The sequence below is a fragment of the Zea mays genome, chromosome 1 (assembly GCF_902167145.1).
Source record: "Zea mays cultivar B73 chromosome 1, Zm-B73-REFERENCE-NAM-5.0, whole genome shotgun sequence".
NCBI classification, from domain to species: Eukaryota; Viridiplantae; Streptophyta; class Magnoliopsida; order Poales; family Poaceae; genus Zea; species Zea mays.
In genome coordinates this window covers 215,617,597-215,637,885 of record NC_050096.1, presented here as the reverse complement: position 1 = coordinate 215,637,885, position 20,289 = coordinate 215,617,597, and positions in this window count along the sequence as shown.

Sequence of the window (20,289 nt, the reverse complement as noted above, 5' to 3'; positions counted from 1 at the left end):
GGCTCGGAGCTGCAACGGTTTCCTGTGCCAGAAAAGGAAGGAGATCGGCACCGGACAGGCTACAGTGACTGTCCGGTGGTGCACCGGACTGTCCGATGCACCACCCTACAGAAGACAACTTTGGCCTTCCTTGTTGGCCTCCAACGGCTCCTAGCTGTGTTGGGGCTATAAAAGGGACCCCTAAGCGCATGAAGGAGTTACCCAAGCATTCACTAAGCATTCTAAGGCATCCAAACTTTGTTCACGCGCATTCGTTTCGCTGTGTTAGAGATTTGAGCTCCATTCGAGTCAAGGACTCCCTGTGTTGTCATTTGAGCTCAAGTTTTCTCTTGTGTGCGTGGGTGTGCTGCGATTTGTGTCTTGTGTGTGTTGCTCATCCCAACCTTACTCCGTGCTTTCTGTGTGATCAATCTTGTAAGGGCGAGAGGCTCCAAATTGTGGAGATTCCTCGCAAACGGGAAAAGGATATAAGAAAGAAAAGTTGTGGTATTCAAGTTGATCATTGGATCACTTGAAAGGGGTTGAGTGCAACCCTCGTCCATTGGGACGCCACAACGTGGAAGTAGGCAAGTGTTACTTGGCCGAACCATGGGATAAAATCGTGTGTCTCTTGTGATTGCTCTCTTTTTGATTGTCTGTGTCCGCAAGAGCTAGTCTCATTGACTTGATTAACCTGCACTAATATCTTTATAATCAAGGTTGTTGGAATTTAGTATTGAATTTTACAGGATCACCTATTCACCCCCCCTCTAGGTGCTCTCAATTGGTGTCGGGGACCATAATTAGGGGTACCCCCAAGACTCCTAATCTCAGCTGGTAACCCCCATCAGCACAAAGCTGCAAAGGCCTGATGGGTGCGATTAAGGTCAAGGCTCAGTCCACTCAAGGGACACGATCTCGCCTCGCCCGAGCCCAGCCTCGGGCAAGGGCAGCCGACCCCGGAGGATTCACGTCTCGCCCGAGGGCCCCCTCAAGCAACGAACACACCTTCGGCTCGCCCGAGGCCTAGTCTTCGCCGAGAAGCAACCTTGGCCAGATCGCCACGCCGACCGACCGTATCGCAGGAGCATATAACGCAAGGATCGCCTGACACCTTATCCTGACGCGCGCTCTTCAGTCGACAGAGCCGAAGTGACCGCAGTCACTTCGCCGCTCCACTGACCGACCTGACAAGAAGACAGCGCCGTCTGCGTCGCTCCGACTGCTGTGCCACTCGATAGAGTGAGGCTGACAGCAGCCAAGTCCGGCCTCGGGCACCATAGGAAGCTCCGCCTCGCTCGACTCCAGGGCTCGGCCCCCGTCTCGGCTCCGGAAGACGACGAACTCCGCCTCGCCCGACCCCAGGGCTCGGACTCAGCCTCGGCTCTGGAAGACGACGAACTCCGCCTCGCCCGGCCCCAGGGCTCGGACTCAGCCTCAGCTCCGAAAGACGACGAACTCCGCCTCGCCCGACCCCAGGGCTCAGACTCAGCCTTGGCCTCGGACGACGGTCTCCGCCTCGCTCGACCCGGGGCTCGGACTCGACCTCGACCTCGGAAGACAGACTCGACCTCGACCTCGGAGGAGCCTCCGCCTCGCCTGACCCAGGGCTCGGGCCGACCACGTCACAGGAGGGGCTATCATTACCCTACCCCTAGCTAGCTCAGGCTACGGGGAACAAGACCGGCGTCCCATCTGGCTCGTCCCGGTAAACAAATAATGATGGCGCCCCACGTACTCCATGACGACGACGGTTGTCAGCCCCTTACGGAAGCAAGGAGACGTCAGCAAGGACTCGACAGCCCCGACAGCTGTCCTTCCGCAAGGCTCCAGCGCTCCTCCGACGGCCACGACATCACATGAACAGGGTGCCAAAACCTCTCCGGCTGCCACGACGGCATGTACTTAGGGCTCTAGCTCCTCTCTGCTAGACACGTTAGCACACTGCTACATCTCCCATTGTACACCTGGACCCTCTCCTTACGCCTATAAAAGGAAGGTCCAGGGCTCTCGTACGAGAAGGCTGACCGCGCGGGAGAACGGGCCGGCGCGTAGGGCTCTCTCTCTCCCACGCGGACGCTTGTAACCCCCTACTGCAAGTGCACCCGACCTGGGCGCAGGACAACACGAAGGCTGCGGGTTTCCCCTTTTGCCTGTCTCCTTTTTCCCCCCTTCGTGCTCCGTCTCGAGCCGACCCATCTGGGCTGGGACACGCGGCGACAATTTACTCGTCGGTCCAGGGACCCCCCGGGGTCGAAACGCCGACAGTTGGCGCGCCAGGTAGGGGCCTGCTGCGTGTTGACGAACAGCTTCCCGTTAAGCTCCAGATGGGTAGTCTCCAGCAACCTCTCCAACCCGGGACGATTCTCCGTTTCGGGAGTCTTGAGTTCATGTCCCTCGATGGCAGCTACGATATGATACTCCCTCCGCCGCGCGACAGCGACAATGGCGGCCGACAGCCCGCCCACCGGCGGTGAAATCAACGACGTCTTCCCCACGTGGCGGAAGAACAACATTCGGGTTTGTCCCGTCACCTCCCCCGCCGACGGAGGAGGAGGCGGGGCGACCATGGCCAAGCAGGAGGCGGCACCTCGTCGGCTGTCGAGCGAGTCAACGGCGTCGGCGCCCCAACGGGGGACACGTCGGGCATCGACCTCGCGTCTGAGACGAAGACGAGCGCCGTTTCCCCGCAACACGCCAACTCCAAGCAGACGGACGACGCCATCACGCTCGCAAAGGACTTGCTGGGCGTTGCCCTTGTACCCGAGACAACGGTGCAGTCCGCCCCTGACGTGACTTCGTCACCGCCCGTCGACCAAGAGGTACCGACCGATTCCCATCTCGTGCCTTTTGGATTCAGCTTCGACCCACCAAGCGACCTCGCTTCGGTGGAAGCCTTCATAGAGGCATGTACCAACCCTCCGGGGTACCATATGCGGTCGCCCTAGGATAGACTGACGGCCGTCTCGACCTACGGACCCTCGGGTTCTGAGGAAGATGACGAGCCCGACTTTTGTTGGGATTTCTCCAGGCTCGGTAACCCCAGTGCCATGCGGGACTTCATGATCGCATGCGACTACTGCCTCTCTGATTGTTCCGATGGTAGCCGCAGCTTCGGCGACGAGGACTGCGACCCAAGTCATGAATGTTTCCACGTCGATCTAGGGGGTCCCGGCGAAGGCGACCATCTTGGTATGCCGGAAAACGGCGATCCCCCTAGGCCTGCGCCTCGCATTGACATCCTTCGGGAGCTAGCTGTGGTCCTAGTCCCTGCGGGGGGTCAGGACGCACAGCTCGAGCAAATCCGCGAGGTGCAGGCCAGGCTCGACGAGGGAGCAGGAACACTTGAGCAGTTCCGGCGGAACATCGGGCAGGGATGGGCAGACCAAGCTCCGGCCGGAGAAGCGCGTCATCTGCCCCAGGGCATCCAGCTCCGCATTGCCGACGACACCAGGGCAAGGCCGCCACCGGCTTCCAGTGGGGTCGGCCAGAACCTGGCTACGGCAGCAATACTACTCCGCGCGATGCCGGAACCATCGACCACCGAAGGGCGGCGTATCCAGGGAGAGCTCAAGAATCTCCTGGAGGATGTCGCGGTCCGACGGGCCGAAAGCTCTGCCTCCCGAAGGCAAGGGTACCCCTCGGAGCATCGCGCCGCGACTTCCCGATTTATGCGGGAAGCCTCGGTCCACACCGGGCGCACGCGCAACACAGCGCCTGTGGCCCCGGGTCGCCTCGGCAACGAGCACCACCACGGCAACCGTCGAGCCCATCTCGACGAGAGGGTGCGCCGAGGCTACCACCCCAGGCGTGGGGGACGCTACGACAGCGGGGAGGATCGGAGCCCCTCGCCCGAACCACCCGGTCCGCAGGCTTTCAGCCGGGCCATACGACGGGCGCCGTTCCCGACCCGGTTCCGAACCCCGACTACCATCACAAAGTACTCGGGGGAGACGAGGCCGGAATTGTGGCTCGCGGACTACCGATTGGCCTGCCAGCTGGGTGGAACGGACGATGACAACCTCATCATCCGCAACCTCCCCCTGTTCCTCTCCGACACCGCTTGAGCCTGGCTAGAGCATCTGCCTCCGGGGCAGATCTCCAACTGGGACGACCTGGTCCAAGCCTTCACCGGCAACTTCCAGGGCACGTACGTGCGCCCTGGGAACTCCTGGGATCTCCGAAGCTGCCGCCAGCAGCCGGGAGAGTCTCTCCGGGACTACATCCGGCGATTCTCGAAGCAGCGCACCGAGCTGCCCAACGTCACCGACTCGGATGTCATCGGCGCGTTCCTCGCTGGCACCACCTGCCGCGACCTGGTGAGCAAGCTGGATCACAAGACCCCCACCAGGGCAAGCGAGCTGATGGACATCGCCACCAAGTTCGCCTCTGGCCAGGAGGCGGTTGAGGCCATCTTCCGGAAGGACAAGCAGCCCCAGGGCCGCCAGCCGGAAGATGTCCCCGAGGCGTCCACTCAGCGCGGCACCAAGAAGAAGGGCAAGAAGAAGTCGCAAGCGAAACACGACGCCGCCGACACGGACCTTGTCGCCGCCGCTGAGTACAAGAACCCTCGGAAACCTCCCGGAGGTGCCAATCTCTTCGACAAGATGCCCAAGGAGCCGTGCCCCTATCATCAGGGGCCCGTCAAGCACACCCTCGAGGAGTGCGTCATGCTTCGGCGCCACTTTCACAAGGCCGGGCCACCTGCGGAAGGTGGCAGGGCCCACAACAATGACAAGAAGGAGGATCACGAGGCAGAGGAGTTCCCCGAGGTCCACGACTGCTTCATGATCTACGGTGGGCCAGTGGCGAACGCCTCGGCTCGGCACCGCAAACAAGAGCGTCGGGAGGTCTGCTCAGTAAAGGTGACGGCGCCAGTCTACCTAGACTGGTCCGACAAGCCCATCACCTTCGACCAGGGCGACCACCCCGACCGCGTGCCGAGCCCGGGGAAATATCCGCTCGTTGTCGACCCCGTCATCGGCAACGTCAGGCTCACCAAGGTCCTCATGGATGGGGGCAGCAGCCTCAACATCATCTACGCCGAGACCCTCAGGCTCCTGCAGATCGATCTGTCCTCGATCCGGGCAGGCGCGACGCCTTTTCACGGGATCATCCCTGGAAAACGCGTCCAACCCCTCGGACAACTCGATATGCCCGTCTGCTTCGGGATTCCCTCCAACTTCCGAAGGGAAACCCTCACGTTCGAGGTGGTCGGGTTCCGAGGAACCTACCACGCAGTGCTGGGGAGGCCATGCTATGCCAAGTTCATGGTCGTCCCCAACTACACCTACCTCAAGCTCAAGATGTTGGGCCCCAACGGGGTCATCACCGTCGGCCACACGTACCGACACGCGTACGAATGCGACGTGGAGTGCGTGGAGTACGCCGAGGCCCTCGCCGAATCCAAGGCCCTCCTCGCCGACCTGGAGAGCCTCTCCAAGGAGGCACCAGACGTGAAGCGCCATGCCGGCAACTTCGAGTCAGCAGAGACGGTTAAGTCCGTCCCTCTCGACCCCAGTAACGACGCCTCCAAGCAGATCCGGATCGGCTCCAAGCTCGACCCCAAATAGGAAGTTGTGCTCGTTGACTTTCTCCGCGCAAACGCCAAAGTTTTCACGTGGAGTCCCTCGGACATGCCTGGCATACCGAGGGATGTCGCCGAGCACTCGCTGGAGATCCGAGCTGGAGCCCGACCCGTGAAGCAGCCTCTGCGCCGATTCGACGAAGAAAAGCGCAGAGCCATAGGCGAGGAGATCCACAAGCTGATGGCTGCAGGGTTCATCAAAGAGGTATTCCATCCCGAATGGCTTGCCAACCCTGTGCTTGTGAGAAAGAAAGGAGGGAAATGGCGGATGTGTGTAGACTACACTAGTCTAAACAAAGCATGTCCGAAGGTTCCCTACCCTCTGCCTCGCATCGATCAAATCGTGGATTCCACTGCTGGGTGCGAAACCCTGTCTTTCCTCGATGCCTACTCAGGGTATCACCAAATCAGGATGAAAGAGTCCGACCAGCTCGCGACTTCTTTCATCACACCTTTTGGCATGTACTGCTACGTTACTATGCCATTTGGTTTGAGGAATGCGCGTGCGACATACCAAAGGTGCATGAACCACGTGTTCGGTGAACACATTGGTCGAACGGTCGAGGCTTACGTCGATGACATCATAGTCAAGACGAGGAAAGCCTCCGACCTCCTCTCCAACCTTGAAACGACATGATTCTTCAAGGACTCAGGCCGAGGATCTACAATGACCTTAACAAGTTCGGCAGGCGATAGATGAAGGAACTCCCCTCGGTGGTCTGGAGTCTGAGGACAACGCCGAGCCGAGCCACGGGCTTCACACCGTTCTTTCTAGTCTATGGGGCCGAGGCCATCTTGCCCACAGACTTAGAATACGGTTCCCCGAGGACGAGGGCGTACGACGACCAAAGCAATCGAACCAACCGAGAAGACTCACTGGACCAGCTGGAAGAGGCTCGGGACATGGCCTTACTACACTCGGCGCGGTATCAGTAGTCCCTGCCACGCTACCACGCCCGAGGGGTCCGGTCCCGAGACCTCCAGGTGGGCGACTTGGTGCTTCGGCTGCGACAAGACGCCCGAGGGCGGCACAAGCTCACGCCTCCCTGGGAAGGGCCGTTCGTCATCGCCAAGGTTCTGAAGCCCGGGACGTACAAGCTGGCCAACAGTCAAGGCGAGGTCTACAGCAACGCTTGGAACATCCGACAGCTACGTCGCTTCTACCCTTAAGATGTTTTCAAGTCGTTCATATACCTCGTTTACATATGAAGTCTAACCATCAACGAAGGGTCAGCCTTGCCTTGGCAAAGCCCGACCCTCCCTCGGGGGCTAGAAGGGGCGAACCCCCTCTGCGTCAAAATTTTCCTTGAAAAAAGTCTTCCATCAAAAAGACTTTCGCGTCTCCCGGCTATATCAGTAACAGGACCCCAAGAAATGAATAAGGGTGCATGTAAGTGGCAAGGCCGACCGAGCCGAGGGATTCCTACATCTCTGGGATATGGATACCTCACTCGTTGCCTACCACGAAAAATAACTCTTACTTGGGTAAGCAATCCTGCTACTGACGAACGAGTCCAGATACGCAAAACAGGAGGAAAAGAGACACAACCTTATATTACGATAATAAAGTGTTTGGGCCTCGGTGGCCGCAAAAGACACATATGCATTCAAAATAAACTGCTCCGGCAGAATCAGGCGTCGCCCGGAGAAGAAGCCGCGCCCTCGGCTTCGTCCCCACCCTCGGCGAGATCCGCCCCGGCCTCGGACGACGGCGCGAGCGGGAGGACCTCTGCTTTGAAGGTGGTCGCCAACACTGCGCTTGGGCCCGCGGCGGCCGCGTCAAGCCTCTGGACTTCGGCCAGGGCAGCTTCATCTTCGTCGGGAAGGCAATACCCCTCGCTGACCTGCTCCAGATCCACATCATAGTGGGAACCGAGCACGGCGAAGGCCCACCTGACACCGTGATGCAGCGCCTCGCGGAGTCTGTCGCGCGCGTGGTCACCTAAGGCCTGCAGGCGACTTTGAGGGGAGCTTCCCGAGGGGACGTCGTCGGAACCAAAGACTCGGCAGAAGGCTGAGATGGCCTCGGACATGGCCGCACGGTCAGCCTCCTTCTGCTCGGCCGCCTGGGCAAGTGCCTTGGTGGACTCATCGAGAGCAGACTCGAGCTCTGCAGACAGCCAAAGCAGAAGACTTCAAACATGGGTTGAGAAACGAAGCTGAATCAAAATCTTAAAACAGCCAAGACACACCTTCGGCTCGGGCACACTGCTCCGAGGATGCGGCTTGGGCCACGGCTAGGTCTGCCGCAAGGGCTCCGGCCCGAGCAGACACCTCGGCTAACTGGACTCCAAGAGCCTCAGCCCGACTTTCAGCCTCGGCGGCCCGGCCCCAAGATTGGTCCCGCTCGCCGATGACCTGGTCAAGCTCCAACTTCTGCCGCTGCGCCTCTGTGCGTGCCGCCGATGCCTCCGCTCCCATATCGACACAGAGCAACCGAAGGTCCGCCACCTCGGCGCTCCGTTGGGAGAGGCGCTCGGTAGCCCCGACAAGCGTGGTCCTCAGGGACCGCAGCGAACCCCAGACATCGACCTCGCGGCGGATGAACGACGACTTGGCGGCGCTCAGATCCATCAGATCCTGAGGAAAGGAAGCGGGATGTCACAAAGAATGCCTTGATCAAGTGAAAGGTATGCTTGAAATCATTACTTGGAGGATCTTGGGAACGTCCCTACAAAGGACCTCCAAGGTCGACCGAAGCGACCCCACCGTTGCCTCGGCACACTCACGAAGCCCGTCCCAAGACTGCTCCTCTCGCTCATCGTCAAGAACGAAGAGGGGATCTGAATCCCCACTGGTCCAGAACCGGAACGACTGGCGCCGCCCATCGGGACTGCGCCACACGGGGACGAGGTTGCCGCTCGCCAGGACGGGTCGCGGTTCCGCGCCCCCCTCCTCCGAGGCACCAAGCAGCGATGCCTCGGCCATCTCAGCGTCGGCGGCGACGGGTGGCTCCACGGCCGGAACAGCAACCACCTCGGCAGAAGCCGGTGCCAGCGCCGGCAACGCGTCTGGTGGGCTCGAGGCCGCAGGCGCACCGGCAGCCTCCCTTGGCACGACGGCCGCCTCAACGGAGGAGTCGGCCTCGGGAGCTCGCCTCACGGCAACTTGTGCCGCATGGCCCCCCCACTTTGGGGCATCTTGTAAGAAGGCCAGCTGGCCGACGAGGCCCGGCGCGGCACTGGCTGCAGAAGCCGACGCCGTTTTGAGGACCTTCCGGGGAGCCAGACCGGTCGAACCATGCCTCCGCTTGCTGGGAAGAAAAGGAAGAGCAGGATCAGGGCACACGAAGGAAGAGCCAGGACGAAGATATCCTAAGATACTTACCCACTCCAAGCCATGATCAATCGTGCCTGTGGGGAGCCCATCCCTCTCCTGCCGACGATGAAGCCTTTCCAAGGCGTCCTGAGCCCGCGTCCGCTCGCGGGCCCGAGCCTTCTTCGCGTCCTTCTTCTCCTTCCTCTTCTCCGCGGTGACCCTCCGCGCGGCGCGGTCCACCGCGTCCTCCGGGACCGGTGGCAGGGAAGGCTTGTGAGCCCCTACCTCCTGGAGACAGACGAAAAGTCTCGGTTGTGAGAACCAAGGGCAATCCGACATGAGAAGAAAGAAGGAGCGGACACTCACCAGGGACACACACCCGCGATCGGGACACATCGAGAGCTGGGAAAAGGCGCCGGTTTCCAACTTCCCTACCGTACCGGCTACCCGCCTGTGGAGGTCGTCGACGGGAAGGGGATCCGAGGACATCTGCAAACCCTCCAAGTCAACCCCCGGTGTCATCTCCTAGAGCGGCAGTCGCCGCTCCGTCAAGGGGAGCACCCTCCGGCGATGAATGGTGGCAACCACCCCCGCGGCGGTGAGCCTTCTTTCTCGCAGCTCCTCCAAGGCCTTCAAAAGGGGCTAGAGATTCTTCTGTCTATCACGCGGGGCCCCGTAGCGCCAGTTCTCGCTGGCGGCGGTCACCACTCGTTGAGAAAACGATGGGAGCCTCCCGTCGTCATTTCGGAGATAAAACCACCGGCGCTGCCACCCTTTGTTCGAAGACGCGAGGATGGCAGGGATGTACTGCAGCGCCCACGCCTGCCTCAACTGGAGGATGCAGCCGCCGGCCCGCACCGCCATACGAACTCTTCTTTCCCCCGTCGGCGAGGCAAAAAGCTCCGCGGAGAAGAGATGGGCCCACAGGTCCCAGTGGGGGGGCAATCCCCAAATATCCTTCGCAAACCGCCGCGAAGATGGCTGCTTGCGAGATGGAGTTGGGACTGAGGTTGTGCAGCTCCACCCCGTAGACGTGCAGAATCGCCCGCATAAAACGGCTTGCCGGCACTCCGAACCCCCGCTCGTGAAAGGAGACGAAGCTCACCACATACCCCGGCGGCGGGGATGGGGCGGCTCCGCTCGGAGGGGCCATCCACTCCGGCTGCGAGTCACTGGAGAGAGGGCGAAGGAAACCATCAGCAACAAGGGCCTCCAGGTCATCCGTCGTGACGGTGGAGAAAGGCCACGGGTCGCGCGGCGAAACAATGGTCACCCAGTCGGCCATCACCAAGCAGAAGAGGTGGCGGCGGAGAGGACGAGGTGTGCGATTTCCTTTCTCTGGCTATTCCCTCGGGTTGCGAAAACCTAAGTGGGAGGCGAGCAGCAGAGTAAAGAGCCGCCACCAGTCCCTCTCCCGAATATATAAAGGCCTAGGCGAGACCCGTTCAACACTTCGCCCGAACCCGCCGCGAGATTCAAAACTCAAAGCGAGACGCCCATTCCTCGAACGGCTCGCGCACGCACAACGGCTGCCCCACGAACCACTCGTCCCGTCGCATTAACTCTACGGCAGGACAGGCGGCACCTTTGGCAGGCGAAGCAGGCGACGCTTCACCTCCGCCATAATGACCGCGTCAAAAAAGGTGTGCCACGTCATTCGATTTCGTATCCTTTTCCACTCCCTCTTTCTCTCTCTTGCCACAGGGACTGGGAAAGGGGATACTCTGAAAAGGATCCTTCTCCGCGAAGGAAGCGGGCCCTAAGCCCCCCTACTGATCAGAGGTTCGAAGGTTGGCCCCTCAGAAGGGTTCAACAGCCGCCTCAGAGCACTCGGGCTCCGCGCCCAATACTGGTCAGAGGTTCGAAGGATGGTCCCTCGGAAGGGTTCAACGGCCGCCTCAGGCCACTCGGGCTCCGCGCCCACTACTGATTAGAAGTTCGTAGGCTAGCCCCCTGTGACGGAACCTCCCAAGTAATTAGGCTCACCTACAGTTGTCCTTGTCTCACAGACATCAGACAACCCTGTAGGTGCCCCTGAACTACTTGACAAGTTCGGTATCTTTCCTTACCTTACCAGGAACGTTTCACCCATCTTGTAGACATTATAGAACATCGGAGATAAAGAAATGCGGAAGCGAATTACATAAACTTTACATTTATTTCAAAAGTAAGCTTGAGTTATATTATTATAGACCAGCCTAAAAGTGAGTGCATAGGAGTAATATTGTCCAAACCAGGGGAGGCACAAGACTCCTCTCGATAAGCTAAAAGCAAAAGATCCTAAACGGAGGACCGAGTCCTCCCGCACTTCAGTCTTGACTTTCTTCTCTCGGAACCACCTTGGCACAGAAGTAGCAAAAGTCTGCTACTTCCTCACCTAAAAACAACAAAGGGATAAACCCTGAGTATGGAATACTCAGCAAGTCTTACCCGACTAAATAAAAGACTCTCAAGGGTATGCTGGTTATGTGGGAGTCAAGGTAAGGCTTTTCAATATTCAAAGACTCTGTTTTGCAGAAATGCTTACTAAAGTGGATCCTTGAAAATCCAGTTTTAATTTGTCAAGTTAAGTAAAATTACCTGTACTAGAGTTCTTTCTACCCTAGTTCAATCACTGGTCCTGTACTAGCCAATTTCTTAACAAGAGCCCATCGTCTTTAGTGGAATGCTACGTGTAAGTCAGTGGCCAAGTCTCCATAACCGCGGAGGTACGGCGATCCGAATCGATTATACTCAGCTGAGGATCTCCAATCACACGACATATGTAGCACTTAACCCTTGCATATGTCAACTCGCCACCGGGGTTCTTAAGACCGGATCAGGTTCACGCAGACCGAGAGCACAGATACACCACCGTCCAGCCTCTTGCCACGGAGGGTACACGCTACTCTCGCCACCGCTCCACGCCCATCTCGTGTTGTCTTATTCCGGCCTTAGTCTGCCCGAGGCAAGGCTTACCCATGACGAGGCATGTGACCAGTTAAAGGGTCCTCGGTCAGCAGGCCTACATCGAGACGGTCCTTAATTGACTCAGACGGAGACACTACACCGAGACTCTCTTTCTCGTGCAAGTCACCCGCCCGGTCTCAGCTTAATCTTTTTAACCCAAAAACTTGGTACCTGACAGAGGTACATCTTTTCCGATGTTGGACCCATCATGGCCATGATGGATCCACCATCAAGTTTTGTTTTCGAAAACATCCCGACCACTTTTGCCAAACATCTTTTGTAAAACAAATCCTTTTGTTTTTCTAAAGCAATACTAAGCATAGTAAAACCTTTTTGTAAAAACAGGGTTTTAAGGAGGGTAATCAAAATCAAGGAAGGCAATGCAGGAATTGTTTACTCAATCAACTCCTATTACCTAATGCAGCAGGCAAGTGAGAAAGATTTTAAAAACATCAAGGAAGGTGGCAAATGCACCGGGGCTTGCCTTCGTTCACAGGTGAATCAGGCTCAGGTCCACAAATGTCGAAGTAGAAACTATTCCCGGCCTGAGTGTCCAAAGGTGGTTGTGGTGTCTCCTCTTCAGTTACTTCTACTTCTTCTTCTCGTTCTAATCATAACCATACATATGTATAAGAATGGATGCCATGGGATGCTCATGAGGATGCAAAGACAACATAAACTTATTATTTATGTCTTGAATACAACTTTCCTTCACGGAGTTCCGGGAACTTAGGGTTTCCGGAGTCGGTAAAGGAGTTCATAGGGCAGGGGGGTGTTTTGGGGTTTGGTGATCAAACAAGGTCCAAATCAATTCAAACTTTACCCAAGGCTTCTCAATATCGAATAACACTCATACAAAAATTTTGGGCATTTTAGGACCTATCAATTATTTTCTAAAAATCTATAATCAAGACTTTTAACTACTTTAAATACCCTAAAATTTCTTACTTCCACTAAAAATCACCAACTTATTTTTGTTAAATACTATAGAAAATAACAAACCTAGGAAAATTAGTTTCACAATTTTAGCATTTTTCTACATTTTTCTACACATTTTTAAAGTTTGCTAGAAATAGAAAAAAGAAAACGATGAACAGGCTTGGGCCGAAACCAGCCCAGGTCGGCCCAACAGCAGCAGAATCACGCCCGCGCCCGCGCGCGCGATGGCGGCTTTGCAGAAAAGCCCTCGAGGTTTTATCTAACAGGAAGCGGGTTCGGTTACTATTTCCTGGGGTCACTGACATTTCACAAAAAGGTCCTCTGGTTTCTGTCTATTCTGTGTTTCACGTCCTCGACGGCGTTCAAGCGCGGCCGTGCTCCGGCGAGCAACTACGCCGGCCGATTAAGGCTAAGACCGGTGCTAATCTTTGGCTGAGACCAAATCCGAGTCCCCAAGAACGTTTTCCCCAACTTAATTGCACTATTGGTGGACTAGGGAGCTCCGGCCACGGTAACCGTGCGGATGAATTCAAGAACTACGCGTTCCCGGTGATGGGTGGTCACACAGTTCAAATTGATGACTTGATAAGCATCACGAAGCTATGCAAGTGCTTAAACAAGAAAGCAGGGGACGGGGGCTGACCGGAGAGGGGCTGGCCGCGGTGAGGTGTTCTTGCGGGGTGTTCGACCCGATTTGGGGGAAACCAGAAATTCGAGCGTGCTGGTGGAGGATTGAGGGTGGGAGCGGGTGCAATAGCTTTGGGATGACCTAGCGCAGCTGCCCAGAGGCTCAATTTATAGTGTTCGCGGGCGGTGGTGCTCAATTTGGATGGAGATGAGCGGCGGCCGGAGATAGGGAAGAACACAGGTGCGGTGAATGCGTGGCTATTGCCGTGGCAAGCTCCCCAGCGACGATGGGACGGGTAGAGGGAGTCATGGCGACGCTGTAAAACGGCTAGGCCACGCGGCGCACGGTCGGGAAGCGGCGGTCGACGGCGAACCTATCGGGTTTCCACCGCGGCAACTCTGTACGGTGGTCGGGTTTACTTTTCCGGCCGGACTTATCCACGGCAACGTGCACCAGGTGTTATCCACTTACCCCAAGCTCAAGTTGGACCGGCGGCGGCACGAATCGCGGCGGAAATCGGTCGCCGGCTGTAAGAGCAGTCGCACTGGCGTCCTTATCAGCTCGGGGTACTGTACCATGGGAAGACCCCATCAGTTAGCCTGACAGAGCAAGTTCAGAGCAGTATTTCTCCAAATTTTACACTGCAACTTTGTTAATACTCTGTACCAAAGTTGTAGAGTTACAAACCAGCTACAATCCAACTATAGAGATCAAACTCATTTGAGCACCGGATCATGCTTGGATTTGGGCTAGAAGTTGATGTCAGTCATGTGCTACACTGAATTTCAGATCAAACAGCCTGACAGCCAGTTTTGGATTGGGTTTTTCTCCAAATTTCTCATAACAACTAAGCTCACACTCTTTAGCAAAGTTGTTCTCCTATAATTGGTCTTCAACTTTGATGTGGTGACCTAGGGCAAAAACCCTATACTTTGTAAGTTACAAAGCCCCAAAGTTGAGCCCATTCACTGATTTTCAGATTTAGAGCAAAACTCAAATGAGGTCCATTTTGCATTTAGGTCCAAAACCTTGGGTTTTGCTTTCAAGTACACATTTTTGTGAACCAAGGGACTTAAGAAACCTATTTGGCTTGGTTTTTGCACTTTAACCCAAAAGTGGGTTAATTTTGCACATAGGCCCCTAGGGTTTGGTTTTAGGGTTTTCAGGGTTCCAATTAGAGTTTCTGGTATCCCAGGGGTATAAAAGTGATTCAAGTTTATTCTTAGGGTCATTTTATGACTTTTACCCTAAAGTATTTAGGTTTTCTTAACTTGAGTTAAGTTTTACCCCTTTAACCACTATTTAGGGTTAAGTCCATTACCCAGGGTTCTATTTGCAAAACACTTAAAACAATACAACTTGTTTGAAATTTTTGCCTAGTGAATGCACTCTAGGTGTGTCAAACATATGCAATGTCAATGCTCATGATGCCATGCTCAAGTTTTAGTTATAGTAACACCAGGGGTGTTACATCCTTCCCCCCATAAAAGAATCTCGTCCCGAGATTTAAAGTCCTAGGGTGAGTAATGGAAAAGGAAATGTGTCACATTTTTATTTCCTTATTTCTGGTACAAGGCAGGGGTGGTGTGGGGGTTCATTCCTTTATTACACAGCTATACAAACTTTATACTTTACATGAGGCTAAAAAGCCTGGGAAATTCTTATCTAAGAAGTCTTGGGTTTCCCATGTAGCCTCGTTTTCCGAATGCTGGTTCCACTGTATCTTGTAGAACTTGAGAGTCTTTCTTCGGGTGACCCTGTCCTTTTGATCCAGAACTCGAATGGGATGTTCCGAGTACGTTAAATCTGGTTCCAGGACAACATCAGTCACTTCAACGGTTCGATCGGGAACCCGAAGACACTTTTTCAGTTGTGACACGTGGAACACATTGTGCACAGTAGATAATGTTTCGGGGAGTTGGAGTCGATACGCCACTGGCCCATATCTTTCCAGAATAAGAAAAGGACCAATATATCGTGGTGCAAGTTTTCCTTTAACTCCGAAACGCGATACGCCTTTCATTGGTGAGACCTTCAAGTAGACATAGTCTCCTTCAAGAAAATATAAGGGCATTCGCCGTTTGTCTGCGTGACTCTTTTGCCGTGCTTGAGCTTTCTTTATATTATGGATAATCCTCTGAACCTTTTCTTCAACCTCTTTCACCATATCAGGTCTAAAGAAGTATCTTTCTCCAGGTTCAGACCAATTTAGCGGAGTTCGACACCGACGTCCATATAAAGCTTCAAAGGGTGCCATCTTAATACTTTCTTGATAACTATTATTGTATGAAAACTCTGCCAAAGGTAAACATTCATCCCATTTTAGTGAGAAATCCAAGACACATGCCCGTAGCATATCTTCAAGTATTTGGTTCACCCTCTCAGTCTGTCCACTGGTTTGAGGATGATAGGCCGAACTGTGGAGCAGTTTAGTACCCAGGAATTTATGAAGTTCTTCCCAGAATTTAGATACGAATTGAGGTCCACGATCCGACACTATGGTCTTTGGAACACCATGCAGACTAAGAATACGAGCAATGTACAATTGGGCGTAGACAGTAACCGGGGAATTTGTCTTGACCGGCAGAAAGTGAGCAATCTTTGTAAGTCGATCAACAATCACCCAGATAGAGTCATATCCTTTTGCGGTCCTGGGCAATCCCACAATGAAGTCCATGCTTATGTCTTCCCATTTCCATGTTGGTATTGATAATGACTGCAATGGACCGGCAGTTTTCATGTGTATGGCCTTGACACGTCTGCAGGTGTCGCATTTAGCCACATAGCGTGCAATTTCAATCTTCATTTTTGTCCACCAGTAATGTTGCTTTAAGTCTTGATACATCTTAGTGCTTCCGGGATGAATAGAATAACGACTAAGATGTGCCTCATCCAGAATTTGCTGGCGGAGTTCTTCGTTCTTTGGCACAACTATGCGGTTTTTAAACCATATCACACCTTGATCGTCTTCTTTGAAACACTTGGCTGTTCTAGCCCTTATCTTTTCTCGTATGTGCTTCATACCCAGATTATCCTTTTGAGCATCAATTATTCTTTGCAAAATGATTGACTCAAGCCTTAACTGATTTAGAGTTCCTTGTTGAATGATCCCCAGGTTTAGCTTTTCCATTTCTTGACACAAAGTGTTCTCGAAGATCTTCGCCATAAGACAGTGGCAGGAAGTCTTACGACTCAATGCATCTGCCACCACATTGGCCTTGCCTGGGTGATAATGGATCTCCAATTCATAATCTTTAATGAGCTCAAGCCATCGTCTTTGCCTCATATTTAACTCTGACTGGGTGAAGATGTACTTCAAACTTTTATGATCTGTATATATGTGACAGATATTTCCCAGCAGATAGTGACGCCAAATCTTTAGGGCATGAACCACAGCAGCTAACTCCAGATCATGAGTTGGATAGTGCTCCTCATGTCGGCGCAACTGCCTTGAAGCATACGCAATTACTCGGCCCTCTTGCATCAATACACAGCCGAGCCCACTGCCAGATGCATCACAATATACGTCAAAAGGTTTAGTGATGTCCGGTTGAGCTAATACCGGAGCAGTGGTCAATAGTGTCTTCAGTTGCTCAAAGGCTTCATTGCACTTAGAAGACCAATTGAACTTAATGTCATTCTTCAACAAACTTGTGATTGGCTTCACAAGCTTAGAAAAATCTGGTATGAATCTGCGATAGTACCCAGCTAGTCCAAGAAAACTCCGGACTTGGTGAACAGTCGTTGGGGGTTTCCACTCCAGAATATCTTTGACCTTGCTAGGATCTACCGCAATTCCTTTGGCTGATAATACGTGCCCCAAAAATTGAATTTCTTCCAGCCAGAATGCGCACTTACTGAACTTGGCATATAGCTGATGTTCCCTGAGGCGCGTTAATACAATCCGTAAATGCTGAGCATGGTCTTCTTCATTCTTAGAATATATCAAGATATCGTCGATGAAGACTACCACGAATTTGTCCAACTCGGGCATGAACACCGAGTTCATTAGATAAGTGAAATGGGCAGGAGCATTTGTGAGCCCAAAAGACATTACCAAGTATTCAAACAATCCATACCGTGTAGTAAACGCGGTCTTCGGTATATCCTCGGGCCGAATACGGATTTGATGATAGCCCGACCTGAGATCAATTTTGGAAAATACCCTCGCCCCAGTCAGTTGATCAAATAAGATGTTGATCCTTGGAAGAGGGTACTTATTCTTGATAGTGACCTCATTTAGGGGTCGATAATCCACGCACATTCTCAAGGTTTGATCCTTCTTCTTAACAAAAATGGCGGGACAACCCCAAGGGGACGAGCTTGGCCGGATAAATCCCTTATTCAGCAGGTCTTGTAATTGAATCTTCAATTCTGCCAATTCATTAGGGGGCATACGGTACGACCTTCGGGATATGGGAGCCGTACCGGGCTTTAGCTCAATCACAAATTCTACATCTCTTTCAGGGGGTAGTCCAGGCAAATCTTCCGGAAATACATCTGGAAACTCACATACTACCGGAATGTTCTTGATCTCCGGTACAATGGCTTCATAGACTCTACCAGAAGCTTTGGCTGGATTGGCTGCGGGGAGAGTCAAAAGAATCTCTTCTTGGTTATAGCTCAACCTGACGGTTCTGAGTTCAGTGTTGAGGATTGCCTTGTGTTGGGTTAGCCAATTCATACCCAAGATTACATCTATATCCTGGCCTTTCAGAACAATCATGTTAGCAGGAAAGTTCCGTCCGGCCATTGTTACTGGCACTCCATAGGCCACTTCTTTAGTATAAATGTGTCCCCCAGGTGAATGAATTTTAAATCCCTCCTTTGATTCATGGTATGCAATATGATGTTGTTCCACAAACTTCTTGCTAATAAATGTATGTGAAGCACCAGAATCAAAAAGAATTATTGCTGGGTGACTGGCCACGGGAAACGTACCCATCATTACCGGCTCTCCCTCCGGTGTGGTAGCCACTTGCGTATAATATACTCGCCCCGTTTTCTTGGTATTCTTGCCCGAAGTACTTCCCTTGCCTGGAGCTGAATTTCCCGATCCATGCTGATTATTAGCCTGATTTTGCCTTGGATAGGGACAATCTTTAATAAAATGCCCAGATTTGCCACAGTTAAAACATCCAGTTGAAGAACTTGGCAAGGCAGGGAATCGAGTGCCTGGGGCACCCGGCTGTTTTGGGGTAGTGGGGGCATTGTTGGGGCGGATAATGATAGGCTGCTTGAAGGGAAATGGAGGTGGACGAGAAAAAGGGTGATTTTGGTTTGAGGGTCGAATCACAAACCGTGGTTTCTTCGCCTGGCCCTGATTAGGCCGCTCACCACCGAATCCCTTATTCTTTCCAGAACTTGTGTATTTGGCTTCAACAGATAAGGCTGTGCTGACAGCCTTTCCATATGTGAGGTCTATGCATGTGGCCATTTTCCTTTGTAGCCGATCATTCAGTCCCCGCATAAAACAGTTCTTCTTCTTCAAATCTGTATTCACCTGGTCGATAGCATACTGCGACAGGTGATTGAACTTGTTGAGATATTGAGTAATGGTATCTCCGCCTTGTTGTAACTTCATAAACTCCTCTTGTTTCATGTGCAGCACTCCTTCAGGAATGTAATGCTCGTGGAATGCTGCTTTAAACTCATTCCAGGTGACTTGATGGTTATCAGGTTGAATAGCCATAAAATTTCCCCACCAGGTACTGGCAGGACCACGGAGTTGTTGTGCGGCAAACAATGGCTTCTGTACTTCCGAACAGCGTAGAAGGCCAAACTTCTGCTCTATGACCCGTATCCATTCATCGGCCTCGAGCGGGTCTTCTGCCTTGACGAATAGAGGTGGACGAGTTTCCGAGAAATCCAGATAAGTGGTCTCACGGGGACCCTGCGGATAACCTCTTGCTGCTTGCTGCTGGAACTGCTGCTGACCCGCCATTTCCCTAAGGAAGCGGGTATTATCGGCAGTGGCATTCACCAAGGCGGTGATCGCCTCGGCTAACGTGGGAGGAACTGGAGGTGGGTTTGGAGTAACATCCCGTCCCCCAGAAGTTCCTGCTGCATCCTGTCCTCGAGTCCTGGTCGGCATCTGTGGCAAAAACATTTGAGGTAAACATAATGTGCCAGAGAAAACCTTCCATTTTACATTACTATAAAAAGTAATGATACAGACTCGATATTACATAACAGGATACAATACCCATTATACAAAAGTTCAACCTATTATACAACAGTACACCCTACAATACCCTACAATATACTACTCTACTTTTATTACACCCTTATTCCTGCTTGCCATTACTCTTGGCGGCTTCATCGTCAGGTGTGGGAGTCCAGACATCAACCAACCTCAAAGAAGGAGGGGGCTCAAAAAGGTCTAACTCCCCACCCAGCGCACGTCCTGCAACGTGAGATGGTCCAGCTTCTGCCTCAGCAGGTTGTGCAGGCTCACTTGGGTGTAGTTGTGAGTATAATACATGGACTTCCTCATGCAACGTATTGCAGTAAACCTGCAGGTCATCGACAGTCGAGCTAAGTTCTTTAATTCGGGCCTGAGCCCTTGCTTCCTTAGCACACATTAGCAAACGAGACTGCACGGCCTAGTCAAGTGCTAAGTCTCGATCAGCGAGTTGATCCTGCAAGTGTCGGATGTCCCTTCTCAGTTCGTTGATTCTATCACCGTCAGCGACCCAAGCATCAGTCCTATGTTGAAGTGCTGCTTGAAGTCGACTCACACGAGCTTCAAGGTCTCCGATGGGGTCGTTGCTTCCACTGCTGCTACTTTCATGTCGGGGAGCCAATTGATGCCGAGGCACCCCAATTGGTCCCGTGGACTTGCGTGCCGTTAGCCTGGTACGTGGCGGCATCTTTTCTAAGGGGGAAAATGTTATTAGTAAGATTCTTAGCATGATGCATGTATAATTACAGAATCAACCTTAGTCGA